We start from the raw sequence: 17,249 nt of genomic DNA, 5'->3' as shown, positions 1-17,249 counted from the left end.
TACAAATTTAATATTAAACGTTTGTTGTTTCTCCCACAGTAATTTAGGTGAAGCTCTGTGTTTTTTTGCGTTCTTATATATAGGTTTGAAGTGCCCAGAAATGGTTTCAGAATTACAGACATTCAGGAAGTGATTCAGGACATTCTCTTGTTTGAGAACTTGTTCTTCAGCGAGATATATTTTGGTTTAGATAATGCATATTCATTTTGATCGTTTAGACCTTTTCTATATACTTATGCCAACATGGCAAAACGTATGCCAATGTGCCTTGAACGTATTATTTGTTTTCTAATTATTTGCATTTTGTCGATATTCTTGATAGCGGACGTGTGGCAAATGCTCTTGAAGGTTCGTTAATGTTCCAGCTCTGTACAGATAAGTTAACTAATATTTCTGGGCAATTTGGATTTATTGGGTATATACGGACTTGTACTTCACTTTGCGACAAAGTGGAGTTACTTTTTGTTTTCCTTTTAAATTTCGATGGGCCCCAGGATTACTTTTAGGCATTAGGGTTAATCATTTTGTTTGGAGGGAAATATACAAAAGCCACCGATTAACCAAATATCGGAACAGCAATTAAAAGCGGTAAATCAAGTTTGTTTTTGAACCTAGGAAAATTATTATTATTTCTTCTTTTTAAAAGAGGGTAAATTAATTAAGAATTGCTGTCTAGAATTAGATAACGCAGTTAATGCTCTCTTAAAAGATCCAAGTTTTTTTGGGTCAAAATGAACCGGAAATTGATAATGATGTGAAGTGTCATTTGACCCAGAAAAGTATCATTTCGACCTGGAAAATCATAATTTTGACCCAGAAAAGTATCATGTCAAATGTGGCTCCGATTGTGAATCAAACCTGACCTGCGACATTTTAGAGTCTGATCACCAACTCTATTTTGTCGAAGGCTTCCATACATCCGGGATCTCGTAATAACCGTTGTCGACCGCCGTCTCCGCATATTCGCCCATGTCCTTTCTGATACACGATGGGATTTCGTAGTCTGAGGCATTGGCTGAGCCGTTAGCGGTCTGGTTCCCCACTTCCTCGTAAATGGCCTCTGCCAAGACGTTGAAGTTTCCGTCGTCTTGCAGCTCATTATCCATCTCCAGTCTCTCCGATTGTCGGGTTATGTGAAGAATTCTGAAAAAAAGTAAAAAGTACCTAATGAATCACTCAGTCTGCATTGTTCTGTTACTCAGCATTTCATCTTACGCTCACAACTATAGAGACGGATTGAACGAAGACTACACATGCCAAGTAACGACTAGCTCGACCTGCACATGCATCCTCGTTCCCATGGGTACGAGATCTTGCTGCGCCATGTTGTTTCCCATCATGCCTTGCGCGATCTCAAGTGAAGTGAAGGAACGCGCACGCGCCCATTGAGACGAGGCTGTGCACTATGTATGCTTAGGCCTAGGCCTAGACTGCGCTCAATCTGCGCCACCTCATGGCACCCTGGAAAAGGTAAAAATGTCAATAGTCACGATGGCCTTGTCACAAGGCTAACATTAAAAATCTCCAACAAAAAGTGCACAAAACACTTACCGTCTGGTATGCTTTATTCTCAAAGCCACAAGCCCTGCCACCGCGGCCACTGTAATCAGGATGACGATAACAATGACGTACCAATGGGAAGCAGCCCAGTTCTAATGCATTAATAAGGGAATAACAGTGTGAGGATCCGGTCTTCACTGCGTGATAATGACCGGGTTTGGGGGTGACCGCTGTTAATGGACCGAGACGCAGTCGAGGTCCATTAACAGCGGTCACCCCCAAACCCGGTCATTATCACGCAGTGAAGACCGGCTCCTCACCCTGTTATTCCCATTAATAAATACCTTTTTAACGAAATAAACAGTTAAAATGCTCCAATTTTGTGACTTTCTTTCGGCGATATTTCCAGACTTTTTTTGAGTTCATGTTCATGGGCCATATTTTAACTTATGCGTGGTACCCTGTCTCTTCGATAAGCGTTGTTATATACACCAACAGCCGGGCCCTGCAGGCTGTGCTGGACATTGCTGGACAACGTCTTCATTGCGTACGCGTACGACGTCCAGGGTTTGGACTTCTGCTGCCGTAGCGAAACAAAATATTTACAGCAATGTTTTCATATTTTTACCTGATGGAGGAAGCTGAAATTTTGTTTACACACTCCTCGTGTCCAGAATTACAAAGATGCTTGGTTTAGGAAAGGTAAATATGTCGTTGGGCGAAGTGTGTAAAGAAAATAAATCGTAGATCTACGCTTTCGTCGTAAACATCCTCAGTATATCAGATACTGCACTGCTGTATGTACATGTACGATGTCCAGTCGTTATAAAACTTCCTTACGCGCGCGCACACCCATAGCAACTGTGTTGCGTACGTGCGCGTCAGTGTCGCGCGAAGGTGGTTGAGCGCATGTGCAGTGCTGTATTGTTACAAGCTACCGTATGACTGTTGTAAATTTGGCCAATCATTGCCTTCCATGGGGCTGGATCAATGCTGGTTCAGGGGCCATTTTTTTTTGCTTGTTCTTTGAAGCTGGTCCATTATCACCGTTAATGCCCGGCCACGTGATCGAGTTTCAACCAATCAGAAACCATCAACTCTCCAAGGTATTTATTAATAAGGAAATAACAGTGTGAGGAGCCGGTCTTCACTGCGTGATAATGACCAGAATTGGGGGTGACCGCTGTTAATGGACCGAGACAAATCCATTAATAAATACCTTTTAAACGAAATTAACAGTTAAAATGCTCCAATTTTGTGACTTTCTTTCGGCGATATTCCCAGACTTTTTTGAGTTCATGATCATGGGCCATATTTTAACTTATGCGTGGTACCCTGTCACTTCGGTAGGCGTTGTTATACACACAACAGCCGGGCCCAGGCTGTGCTGGACAAGGGCGGATTCAGAACACAATTTTTTTTGGGGGGGGGCAAAAAAAATTTGGTCCCCCCCAAAAAGTGGTACAAAAAAATTACGGCGTGGGGTTCGGGGCCCGCTTAAGGGCCCCGAAATTTTTTTGGATTCTAGATGCTCTGTGGTGCGATCTGAGGCAATTTCTTCCTTACGCGCGTGCACCCATAGCAACTGTGTTGCGTACGCGCGCGTCAGTCCTACGCGAAGGTGGTTGAGCGCATGTGCAGTGCTGTATTGTTACAAGCTGCCGTATGACTGTTGTACATTTGGCCAATTGGCTTGCAAGGGGCTGGATCAATGCTGGTTCAGGGGCCATTTTTTTGCTTGTTCTTTGAAGCCGGTGTAGCGTGAATATCCGACTCCATGAAATGTGGACTCATTGGTAGTATTGCGCACGCGTAAGTACGATACTATGCTATTTTTAGGATCGTTTCGGGAGATTGACCTGTCACGTGCGAGGGATTAACCAATTATAGGGGAAAAGGGGTCCGATTTTCATAGGAGTCGGATTTTCATGTGACACCGGTCTTTATATCGCCGTTAATACACCCCCACGTGATCGAGTCTCGACCAATCAGAAACCATCAACTCTCCAAGGTATTTATCAATAAAACTTCAAGAATTAATAAACCTGTTTGGTATTCCAAATTCGTAAAGCACTTCAAGATTGACGATATGTGTTAATAGTCCAATAGGTCCTGGATTTTGTGGTGGGAAGTGTTAGATACGGTTACCGTAATTTGCGAACGATTTGCACGCCTTGACGATTACAAATTAAAAAAAAGGGCCATTCAAAATTGCCTCAGGAGCGTTTGGGCTTTTGTCGTCGTTGTGACCATAGAAAATCTATATTGAGTGTTTTTTTCTTTCTTGAGATTGACTCAACTAGCTCTTGTGCTAAAACTTCTCGCATATCTCAAATTCATTAAATGTTCGAGGCAAAGCAATGTCAAAACTGCACTCCTTCATGATGGGTGTCTTGATATTGCGAGGTAACATTGTTGTCAGGTCCCAACTCAATTCAGTTCTGACGAGGCATTTAGTAAAAAAAACCCGCTTGTCCGGGGACTCAGACTAGACCTTCGTGTTTCCACAAACACGATCTAAGTAAGGTCTACCTGCGTAATAACAGCCTTGCTAATAAGCTATGCTTCTTTAATTGTCATGTGTAAGCATGGAAGACACAAAACTTGACTTTCATGTTTTCACAAAGATGTACCTGTCTTATAATTGATTTGCTAATAACATGTTATGCTTCTTTAATTGCAGGTCATGTGTTCAACCTTGTACTCACTGGCTTATTCTGTGGTTTCGGTTCTGCCTTCCCCTTGAACACCCTGTAGCCAAGCTCTTCATTGACCTGGGAAGGAGGTGCCTCATCCACCGCCTTCTCCACCTCAGATTTAGGGAGAAAATCTTCCGAGGACCAAACCACGTAGGTGACGCGGGTAAGTGGATCTCTAAATATAGGTCATAATTAAGGTAGCCTGTTCATTTTCTTTTTTAGGGCGGGGGAAGCAAGTCACTGTTAACGACTTTGAATGTTCATCACTGGGAACATGGGGGAGTTTACAAGGTTGGCCAATGTCGAATAAAAAGTGGGAAAGACACGCCTGTGCGGCTTTTTTTGCATTCCCGTACCAAAAATGCCAAAGTCATAGAGAGTGTATATAATTTTAATGCATTCATATTTAAAATTGCAAGATGTAAAACAATCGCAGCTTGCTTCACAGTATGCCCCTTATGTATATTTTTTAAATCTACACTATAATGGTATTGTGGAAAGTGCTCATAAAAATGGCAGAATGAAAAATAAATTGCACTTAAAATGTTCATCTAAAATGTTCAGCTAGTTTTCATCTGACGGTGTCACATTACCCTGTGCTAGACTCAATGTAATCCTCTGTTTTGACGACGTCGACTGTGATATTCTTGCTGCTCCGTGCATACTCTGACGTCAGCAGCAACTTCAGTAAGTTGGCCATGTGGGTCTCGAAATCGGCAAGGTCTGTCAGTGTCCCCACGATGAAGACGATGCATCCATACACTTTTAATGCTGGCGATAAAACCAAATTAAAACGTTCATTGTTATATTCACTGAAGGTCATCCAAGGGATTCCGTAAAACACACAACAAAATCCATTATAGGTTTCTTATCTTGGAATTTCTTACATGTTAAAAGTTTTACGTTTTACTTCAAATGCAAATGTACCGCATTTGGAGGACTGATTGGTAACACGCAGTAACCGGTGGGAGGTAGCTTTCTGTCAAATATAAGAATAAGCAAACCACTTGGATTGCCATTCCACGTACATACCAAATAGAATTGACAAACCGTTTTGTTAAATGATTATCAACCTGTAGTCTGAAGAAAAGTCTTTTTGAATCAGCTGATGTGCTGACATCAACACCACAGACACGGAAGTCCTGAAGGATTTTTTTCAAGATGGACATTCGGGATTTCTTTCTTTTCAGTGAATAAAAAACCCAACAAACCCAAGATTTCGTACAAAATGTCCCCGCGCATTGATCACTGCAACAAGATACCCCCAGTGTCATGCTGTTCCTTCGCACAATTTCGTAAAAGAGTTTAGCAGATGCCAGAGTCCTTTATGTGTGAGAGGAATTGAAGTGAGCTACCTTTGTCGCATTTATCTCCGTAGAAGTCATCGTTACAGGTGCACTGGTACCCGTCACTCTTGTCTGCAGACAGCGAGCATTGGCCGTTCCCGTTACACGGTGACAGGGAGCAGGGATTCTCTATCATTTTCTCACAGTATTCACCTTCATGGAAGGGATCACACTCGCATCTATATGATTGAAAAAAAAAATGTCAAATAATGCACAATTTCGATTATTGATTGAGTCACTTCAAAAGCAGAACACCAGCAGGAACCTCAGAAGCGATGCGTGCACGGGCGACGTTTCTATATTGCCAATTAACATCACCATTCAGCAGGTATATAGGCCTACTGTCGACTTGTGAGTATATCAGATATTCACGTGTGCAAAGCCACACGACGAAAATCTGATATATCCCAGCATGCAAATTGTATACGACCCCGCGCGCCAGCCAATTGGAGTCACCTTTAGAAATGTTGACGTCACAAGTTCGATCAGAAATGTGGACTAAGCTGTGGACTACTTGATCAATTCGGCTATCATGTTTTTATCATACAACAATGGGTTACGGAAGGCCCTATATAGAAGTTCAGAATCTGGATATCAAGAAGCAGTCTAGTTTTGCATTATAAATCGCCGAAGCTGCTCGCATATCATAGACCCTTGCTGTGGAAGAAGATGTTCAATAGACTGTAGTTAGGGTCTGAATTCATTTCAAAAATCACGCGGACTTTACATTGGATCTTTGCAGGTCTCAGAGGGCCAGCCTAATGCCATCTTTGTACCCCTCTCGGACTACTCACTGACTGACTCACTGATTCTCCGACGACTGACATGTGATGCGGTGCCCAGTGCTATCGTATAGGAGTACCCCATAACGCCGATTAATAGGCTAAATCCTGTGTAGACCAGATGCATGAAAGACGTCCACTGTAAAGCCATTCTGAGTCAACTGAATATAATTCTGTGGGAGCCGGGACAAGCTTTATTAGGTGTTTCTTTTCGTCTTGTTTGACAATATTCTGCAAAATGTACGACCGCATTTAGACGAAAGTTTTGCAATCAGTGGAATCATGTTTCACAAATCAAATTCCACGCAGAGATCCCACGGTATAACTAGGGTAAATTGTACCGATACTGACCTGAAACTATCGAATAATGGGACGCACGTCCCCTTTGCGCATGGTGAACTGCCGCAGTAGTTTATCAGCACGCTACAATCCTCACCCTCGTATCCTTCAGTACAACGGCATACACCGGCGTCACAGTAGCCATTCTGACATTCGACCTATTAACACAAAAGACTCACTCTAAAACTCCCACCAAGATGCAACTTATTGCAGATTCTTTAAGCAGTTTCTGCAAAGGTTTGGAATGTTGGGCTCTGGACAGCACTTCAACTTGACTATGAGGGAAATAATTTCAGTTCAGGGGAAACGATCATTCAGGGAGTATGTTACTTAAAGCTTTATAGAAAGGTTGGACAATAATCTCCTCAAGTTTATTAGAAATGTTCATCATAAGGAAATCATACCAGGATTACCGCATTTAGATTGAAAAATGCGAAATCGGGGCTTCGCCTGTTGGAATGAACAACTTGCAAAAAATTTATACAGCATATCATACGAAGTGACTAGCTGGATGATGGCAGTAGCGTATCCAGGGGTCTAAGTCACAGGCGTCGGCAGATCTTTTTGAATGTGGGTGTGACAACAAACGTATCGACAGACCACTCCATCAAGAAAGGTAGCAAGGTTGTTTTTTTGGCCTGACTTTACATTCGTCAGAATAGTCAGATCTAATTTGGCCTGTGAACCTGAATTTTCCCAGGCAGGCTACTTCGACTTACCGTGCATGCACACTCGAAGCTGTTTACAAGGTCCACACATCTGCCGTATTCACAGGGCGAGCTGGTGCATTCGTCCGTCTCGTTCTCACACCGTAAGCCCTCGTATCCCGGCGCGCAGTGGCAGTCGAACGCGTTGACCCGATCTTCACAGGTTCCGTCGTGCAGGCACGGGGAGCTGACGCACTCATCCGTATCAATCTCGCACAGTTTGCCGTGGTAGCCCGGTGGACAGTGGCAGCTGTACCCGGTCCCCCTGTCGTCGTCGAGACATGTTGCGTTGCTCTGGCAGACATGCTGCTCACACATGTCTATGCCATCCACACATCTACAAATTTATACAAGAATACGCCACTTGCTAGCTATCCTATTGTCGACTGAAAGGATATTTCAGCGGACACAGCCAACCTCTGAAAAGAATGTTTTGAGTAACTGCATCGTCCGTTTATTTGCAACGTTTGCTGCATGCAGTTCCATTTTGTTTCACATAATAACATCGCAAAACATAGATGTATTATGAAATTAGATAAGATATCACAGGGTAAAACAAGGATCATATACCTTCAGCAACTCCCTATCAAAGTCCAAATACCACGGTGAGTTCAAAATACTGATATCGTCTGCATGGTCTGCTCTGATGTCATTCATTCAGCTAGTTCTATAGTCATGTACAGAAAATGGCAATGTTCCTGAGTTCTACATCCACCTGGAGTCTTTACCTGAACCCATTGACGACATCAATACAGGTCTCGTTGGCGTAGCACGGGAAGCTCTGACACTCGTCCGTGTCGATGTCACACAAGGTGCCTTCAAAGCCAGCGGCACATTGACAGTCGAAGCCAGCCAGTCGATCGATGCAGGTTGAGTCGTTCTTGCACGGAGAGCTCCGACACTCGTCTATTTCTTGCTCACAGCTGTCGCCCTCGTAGCCTTCTACGCACGAACATCTGTGTGGCGAGAGCAGCTGGATGAAGCACTTTCAATGTACTTTTCAAGTTACGGAATATTGAACACAAATACCGTTTTAAAGTTCTGTCCACGGATCACAACAAAGTACACGTAAGTGTTCTGCCAGCAAAAAAAAAACAATTCTTATAGGGATGCATGTGAATTATTGCAGCAACAAACCTGTAGAATCCGATGAAGTCGTGGCACGTTCCATTGTGCATGCACGGATCGTTTGCGCATTCGTCAATTTCTACGTCACACATGGCGCCTTCGTAGCCCTTCTCGCACAGACAGTGAAACCCGTCTAGTCGATCTACGCACGTGCCATTGTTTGCACATGTTTGGTTGATGCAATAGTCGATGTCGACCTTAAAAGGATACAAAAATGTATCAATGTATCAATATTAAAGTCTCAAAGCTTTTCCAAATTTGAGGGTCCAGACTATCTTTGTACTTTTTACGAATTTCCTTTAACGTTTACCTGACATAAATCTCCGAAGAATCCGATTGAACAGTTGCATTCAAAATATCCAAGAAAATCACTGCACGTTGCGTTGTTTTGACAAGGGTTTGATAAGCATTCATCGATTTCGTCCAAACAAAGTGTTCCCTCAAATCCCAGCGGACAGTGACAGTGGAATCTGTTGACGAGATCTTCACAAGTAGAGCTGTTAGAGCACGGACTGGACTGACATTCATTAATGTCTATCTGGCAAAGCTTTCCTTCGTAACCGGGCGGACACGTGCAGTTAAACCAGCCCAGGCCGTCAGTGCAGTTCCCGCCATTAGCACAAGGCGCGCTTGCGCACTCGTCGATGTCCACGTCACATAATTTACCCTCGAAGCCCATCGCGCATGAGCAGGAGAATTTGCTGTCGTGGACAATGCAGGTCGATCCGTTCAGGCAAGGCTGGTCTGCACAGTAGTCTATGTCACACAAGTCGTTTAGGTAGAGGTAAGCAGGGTCACAGGAACAGTTGTAGAAGCCGAAGAAATTGTTGCATGTACCGTTGTTACGACAGGGATTGACCGCACACTGGTTGACTTCAACCTCGCAGCGATCACCTTACCACAAAAAAAAAATCAATATTGGGTTTACCATTGAGCAACATATTTATATATTGTTTATTCAGTGTTGACCGAGGGCTTGCGAGACAAAAAAAATCACACAAGCATATTGTGTGGGACTCGAACCAACGACCCTCTGATTCCTTGTGCAGATGCCACTAGCCGACCGAACATAGTGACATGCATTTTGCAACAAAGGTCGATTTTTAAATTGATTAAAAGTAAGGATTATTAAAAAAATATGTCCGTTTGGAAAAGATGAAAGAGGTGTCTCGCCAACTGCATCTTTAAAGAGGGCTAATGTGAGTGAACCCCTGTGACAGTCATAGAAACTTTGACAGGAAGGGGAAAGTTAACATAGATTAACACAAAGCCAAAATGGAACTGCCGGAAAGGACCATTCCAAAATAACGAATCCATATAAAAACTTTGGATCACGATACAAAATGTGTGCTCATACCCTTTTCGAAGTTCCCACAATCGAAAAAACCCACAACGTTTTGTTTTCCACCAGCGACGGGAGTGCTCCACGATTACCTTTTGACGTTGAAATGAATTTAATAGTGAGAATACAGTTGACTTAGATAGTTTGAGTGCTTTCCCCGCCCAAACAGGCTGGATTCTGGACAAAACCAGTGATATAGCTATCAGACAGTCGCATGGGCGTCGCCAGGATTTTTTCTAGAGGGGGGCAAAAATTTTTTTTGCCAAAAAATGCTTGTATTTCTCAACACATTTTCGATTGATCAGTTTTAGGGGGGGGGGCAGGGACATTTTGCCTCCCCCCAAACTCATTAAATTTACACCACTTTGTCTTCGCGCCTCTTTTTTTTTTTTTTTTTCTTTTTTCTTCCTTTTTTTTTTTTTTTTTTGCTTTTCCAGGGGGGGGGGGGGCAAGTGCCCCCCTTGCCCCCCCCCCTCGCGACGCCCATGGACAGTCGCTACGTGCCTAGCCCAGGGCGTTCCATCTGTGCTGTACAATGTTCCTCTTACCCCTACTGCAACGGGTGGAACCAGGCATTGATATCGACCCTTTCGACGAATAAAGGACTAGACTATACCGTATCAATCCAACGCTCCATATTTCACAGGTCGCTGATGTCAAACATGGGTGTCTTCAGGATTCTTTTCCTAAAGGGGTCCAAGTATCAACAGTTTTTCCACCATTCAGGGGTAAGGGGTACTCTTCACGAAGACATCATGGACCGGAATTCAGCAAGTGCAATTCTGAACAATAGTCCCTGACAAAATTCATATTGTTTAGCATTTTTTGATAAGGAAAAGTGCAGAAACAGGAAAACTGGTTCATCCCATTGCAGTGTTGGAGCAAAGGCTTTGACCCTCAAGGCCAAGGCCAAGGCTTTGACCCTCAAGGCCAAGGCCAAGGCCAAGGCTTTGACCCTCAAGCCTCGAGGCCAAGGCTAAGGCTTAACCCTCAAGGCCAAGGCCAAGGCCAAGGCCCTGTTTTATGAAATGACCACTGATATAGAACTAATTATAGTCACATGAGTGACAATCATCACGCAAGGGCGGATCCAGAACACAATTTTTTTTTGGGGGGGGGCAATATAAATTTTGGTCCCCCCCAAAAAAGTGGTTCAAAAAAATTACGGCTCAATGTTTCTTTCCAAAAAATTTTGGATTGGAGATGCTCTGTGGTGCGATTTGAGGCAATTTCTGACCATTTTAACCGATGTTTTTTGAGGAAAAGATGGTGGTGTACTCATTGCCTGCCTTTATTACGACGTCTCATAAAAAAAAATAGTTTCGGGGTTTTTGGGGGGGGGGGGCATGGCCCCTTTTGGCCCCCCTGGATCCGCCCTTATCATCACGAATTGCTCGTTACGAAGAACAACATTTCTTTAATTGCAATCAACATGCTCGCATAGGCCTACATCGTTTTATGACTGCACTGTATCTATTAAAGTAAAAGTTCAGGTCTTCAATATGGTTTAACTAAACAAAATAATGATTTACTTCTATATTGACACACAATTCTCCCAAGTGTAACAAAAGGGGGATCCAAGAAACTGATTTGGGAAATGTTTATTTGCTGGCCCAACATGGTCAGAAATATCAGCATTATCTAAAACAGATACATGCAAATCTTCAGCACTTATCAGGGAGACATATACAACCTATCAGATCTATTCCATAGTTATATGCAATTAAAGTGATCATCTCATTAGCCCCACAAGTGTACGGAATATTTTTGCAGCAAATCTACTACAATGGTAACAAAATGTGATGCTACAAAATGGTAAGTGTGCCCAACACACAAATCTATAGGGTGCTTCCCTCCTCCATGGTAATACGGTTAAAATGGTAACAGCAAAATTTCGAACAGATTTATCTGGAAAATGCTAAAAATCTATGGGCCTTGAAGAGCCTTGACTCAAAATTGCAAGGCCCTGAACCCTCAAGGCCAAGGCCAAGGCTAAGGCTTTTGCCCTCAAGCCTCGAGGCCAAGGCCAAGGCCCTAAAATCCAGCCTTAAGGCAGCCTTAAGGCCAAGGCCCAGCATCAAGGCACTACATCACTGTCCCATTGTGGCATGTAGCGTCATGGAGGCAGGGACCAGTCTGGCATTCATCGATGTCTTCAATGCAATCAACTCCTGATTAAAGCCAGAACAAAGGTGTGTGTAGATAAGAACTTGAAAAGATAGGCTTGTCCTTTTTGTCCTTTTGTAAGAAGGTTGTGGAAAATGGTGAAGGGCATTTGAGCTAAATTAAGCGTGACTAAGACTTAGCCGAGTAAATACGATAAAATACCAATATTTACACAGCAGGGATGCAGTCGAGTACATCACACGTCCATCACGTCAAGTCCATCAAAAGCAAATCACAAGTCCAGTCACAATGGATGAACAGTAACAAAGGTATGCCTTTGTCAAAGCGCATTTGTATAGCTTGTGATTTGAATTGGGACAAGAGGACTTGTGATGGACTTGAAGAGACTTGTGATGGACTCGACTATACACCCCTGTTACATTAGACACATTTTGACTGAAAAATCACCAGCGTATGGACGTGCAAGAGGACGAAAGTAAAATACATGTTTAATTATGTATGTGTTTTATAACACATTACGAAGCCGCCATATTTTCACGCGTCTAAATTAATTGTCTAGATCTTCGCTCATTACAATTATTTTACTTTGGAAGGAGCTGATAAAAGACGTAGCCGTAGCACTAGAAGCCCGTTTCGGACACACGTCCACTGCCTACTTATGGCAGTGAAACCAGTCAAAATCGTTGAAAATGTGCCTACTCGATGCAATTTACATACACTACCTTTTTTAAGTGATCCAACATGACCGGGTTTTAGCCAACCAGGTGAAGAATTTGCGAGGGCGATGTTTGAAAAACTGACAAAATTGATTATTTACCTTCCCAGCCATCATAGCAGATCTTGGCCCCTGTGGTCGGGTCGCATGTGTAATGTCCATTCTGGTTATCCGTAGGGATGCAATACACACTGCAGTCTGAGGTGTAGTAGTGCGTGTTGCAGTATATCCTCACTTGAAAAGTGAAACTGAGATCAAGTAGATAAAGAAATGATACATATTTTGTTAAGGAGTTGACAAGGAATGTATTCACACCAATGCTGGCCAAAATATGAAGCCTCTAAGCATATGGTAGGTCACCTATTTTTTTTTTTTACTTTGACCGGTGAGAGTCATTCTTGTTGTTCTGCATTGCATAAGTGGGTTTGAGAGTACACAGTCCAAATTTTTCCACCAGTTCAACGTCTCACATGACCATAACTAGAAACTACGCATCCTTATTGTGCCTTAATGGTATAGTTTTTATCAAGATCATTTTGTTTTTATAATAAACTTACATTTTGGCTAGTTTTTGGCATATACTTTCGGTAACCAACACACCGTTTTCCAGTATGTCAAAAAGCCACATGCGCTTAAGCCTAAAAAAGTAAGTAAGGAGCCATTTCTTTTTCAAATCAAAAAGGCTTATAAAAGAAGCTTGCCACATACTCTGCGTGTGTTCCCATCCTGTAGTTTTGCCACTGAGCACCAGAGGGTGTTGCGGCTGAGCTTTGGTCGATATTCAGGAAATCCTCATCAATAACATCGTCTCCAGTATTATCTTGATCCATCACACGGAGTTTCACTCTCATTTTTCGCTGCATGCATAGAAAAAACAACACTGGTCAGGAAAAAAACAAGAAATAGATTGAAAAAGACTGATTGTAAATCATCATTGTACTCTATTATCCATTTCCCTTCACGAATCCATGAAATATAAATGCAGAAAGGATAGAAAAAGGGGAGCTCCCCTATGGCGTGACTATGTTCAAACTTTCCCTGCTTTTCAGATCGGCAACGACGACCGTCCAGCCCTTTTTACCCCCACAATGGTTCCTGACATCCATTGGTTCTTATTCAATAGTGTGGACGTGATATGATTTTATCCTATAGTTTCTTTACCTGCCAGCTTATGACGGGTATTAGCTTCGGATTTGGGATGTTGTTGGGTATTGTCGAAGGAAAGTTGAACTCATCGTTGTCACTAAACACATCGGTCTCAATCGACGCTATCCCACAGTCGTTGAAATCGTCATTTCTGCAAAAGAGATGCAAAGGCGTGAATCCCGGGTAGATGGATGGCGGGGGGGGGGGGGTTGTATCTCGGCATTTTGACTTCGACGACCGAAATAGAAAATCGTGCTTTCGAGAAAAGTGATACATGTATCAAGAAGTCAGCAGTACAAACCACCGGAATTAGTCATTGGACCTTTGAAAATAGTCGTCGACGATTTATACGCGTGTGTTCAAACCCAAACTTACCAGCCGAATTGAGTAGTGCTTTATGATTCTGACACGTCACTGCTTCGATTGGAAAATGCTTCGACCCCTAAAGGCCCTCCCCCTCGATCTGCGCCTGAAGTCGGTAGTGCTTTTTGGATAAATGCAAATAATCGTAAATGCTTTTGAACAGGCATGGAGTTGCTATGGGAAAAAATTGGACATTTTATATGTCGGGGATGATGACTTCACTTCCGCTCACACATTAGTTTTTGCACGTATAGTTTCCATAGCTCGTTCAATGCCCCGATCGAGTAGTTTCTATCGTGTTATAGTTGGCGCAAATTTAAAACTACCTTTTCGTTTTATTTCCTTTCTTTTTCCTTTGATGGGGAAGGGGGGGGGGGGGTCATTGATAAGGGTATCATCACCACACCCCTTGTCACACACATTGAATCGATCTCTGCACAAATATATTATTTCAAATGATCATTTTAAATTAAGAAAACAAGACTAACTACGAATTACTTACCCAGGAACGTCATCGTCCAGGCAGACGCGGAAGTAATTATCACAAGATCCACAGCCCCATCCCGGATCGCAACAGCCCCCGTCTAGTGCCGAGTGGTCTGGGTTACTCCATCTGAGGAACTGGAACTCCACCGTGGCAGTCGAATGCACCGACACAAACTGCTGTGATGAAAATTCGTACGTAAGTGCTAAGAATGCACCTGTTGAGTTAAGACTTCAGTTATCGAAATATACATGCTGTTTTCATAGCTATTGTCCCCTTGTGCACCCAGTTTAGAATTTGGGGAGGACAGAAATGAGCTTTTATGGTATTAAACTCAACGATTAAAACCCTCCCCCCGCCCAAATGATTCTGTCACATATTTTGTAGCCACCCCCTGCAAATTGGATCCCAATAATGCCACTCACATAATATGCTATGTGGTAATGTTTCTTGTATAGCTCTACGAACGGTTACAGTTCATCATATTATATTTGTTTAATGTTACCAAATATGTGATTTTTGAATTACTATTGTTTTTCAGTCAGAGCCTTTGTGCTTTTATTAAAGCCTATTATCACATTGAAGGTGAGTTGTCTGTTCCCTTAAAACGCCCAATTTACCTTAACGGCAGCAAACAACCAGAAAGAACAATTAAAAAATATTACCTGCATTAAAAAGGTGAGGAAAACTACCACCAAAAGGTCCATTTTGTAGTAATGATTCCGAATCATTCAACTTGCCGACACACACGCAACATTGAACATACTCAATTTCAGTCGAAACTGAGCAATATTTGATAGAGTGATTGGTATCTTAAAAAAAAACACTTATAAAGATCCATATTTACAAAAGGAATGTATTTATTATTTGAACTTACGTCTAAAAAAATAACGAGGCCAGTGTTTCTCCTGTATTGGACAACTTTATGGGGCTTCATAAGAACTTTGTAAACAGCATAAATAACATTTGTACGACCTTCGTATCTATGAAGGCTACGGAACTTGCGAAAGGCCGTCACAACAGTCAGTTCACTTAAAAAGCTCTTTTTTTTTGGAAGGGCCACGAGCGCAAAACCGCCAATTACAACATGTGTTTGTTTCTGGTTTCTTCGGCATGCGACACCTGTATACGAGGTCGAAGACCGTAGCTACGGCAAAGGCCACATGACTGTGTAATAGAATGATTGTTCGTGTGTTCGATTGTCTTGTTAAATTATTTCGTGCTCGACGCTCGTGGTTCTTCTAGTCATAGGTTCTGTCACTGCTGCCATTTTTGTTAAAGTAATCTGCTCTTCGAACCCACTTTACCATTCAGAATAGATTTTTGTCCACCATTATACACCCCATAATTATGTTTGCAGTGAAGATACCGTGCCATGTAGTACCATGCTCGTACCATTCTTGAGCCCACTCACAGGAACAGAAAGTCATATATTGAGGTGCATTTGAACTTCACAAAACCCCACTGAAGTTATATTTCAATTAATATACCATTTTTCAATAGGGGCGCTGTTCAAATTCAACGATTATTAACACTAGATTACGGAATGGTGTCCCGTATTTTCAACAGGCAGACATTATACCAGTAACAATTTTATTGGGTGTCACAGCAGGGGGGGGGGGGGGGGGGGGGTTCGACTTATTTTTTAGGAATTTGTATGGAATTTTTTGTTTTTTTGACAGAGCTGGGGGGGGGGGGGTTTGACCCCCCCCTCTGGATCCGCGCCTGTAATAACCCAAGAAATTTCATGACTATAGGTCAAAGAATTGTGGAATTATGGCTAATCAATTATTCATATGTACGATTGGCAATTCTGCTCTGTGTGCACGACGTATACGGGAAAATTCAGTTTTCACGGCGCGTAGCGGCGGAAAAGTTTTCGCTACGCGGCAACCCGTGGTTCGATTTTTATGTTTTTGGTATCGAAAGATGCGCAAAGCTCGAGGCTATACAGTCATAACAGCTCGGGTCCGCTATCGCGGAAAATGTTGAGGGGGGGGGGGGCGGATTCCGGCCCGGCCCTTTTGGGGTTAAAAAAGAACCCCAATGTTAACGTAATTTTATCAGAATCGCATCTAGCTTTCAGGAGGCGATGGTTTGATATAAAGGGATTGATAGGTTGAGTCTAAGGCGTGCCAAAGGTCCGATGGAATGCCCCCTGAAAATGTTAAAATCTACACTGATTTCTCCTGCATTCTAAGGCAATTTGAGAATGAGCATCCCATGTGATCTCTGTGGTTTCATTTTACTAGTCACTTAACACGAGTCAGCGGCTGAACATGAGGGGAGGGGGGGGGGGGGGGTTTGCAAGCTGCAAGCCGCAACCCCTATCCCCCTCTGCATGTATCAAAATAAAGGGAATGCAAAAGCAAAGGGTTAAAAGTTATGAACTTGAACACTTTTGAAATGGCTCCATCTTAAAGGATAGTTTTCATTTATTTAGGCCCTACTTTATAAAATGTTGCATTCTCTTCAGTCACGGATGACAAAGCACCATTAATTTCAAAACAGGGACCAATACACCCCTCAACGGTGCTTTATCGAAGAGATGCAAATACGATATCAATGAAA

General features: G+C 42.7%; 1 pseudogene; it reads right to left on the bottom strand.

The window, feature by feature from the left end:
• Window positions 1-811: 811 nt before the first annotated feature.
• Window positions 812-15,385, bottom strand: LOC119745043 (annotated as a pseudogene).
• Window positions 15,386-17,249: the final 1,864 nt, after the last annotated feature.

Source organism: Patiria miniata, unplaced genomic scaffold, assembly GCF_015706575.1.
Source record: "Patiria miniata isolate m_02_andy unplaced genomic scaffold, ASM1570657v1 HiC_scaffold_7, whole genome shotgun sequence".
In the NCBI taxonomy this organism is placed as follows: Eukaryota; Metazoa; Echinodermata; class Asteroidea; order Valvatida; family Asterinidae; genus Patiria; species Patiria miniata.
The sequence above is the reverse complement of the archived record's forward strand: the minus strand, read 5'-3'. Positions and strand labels throughout refer to the sequence as shown.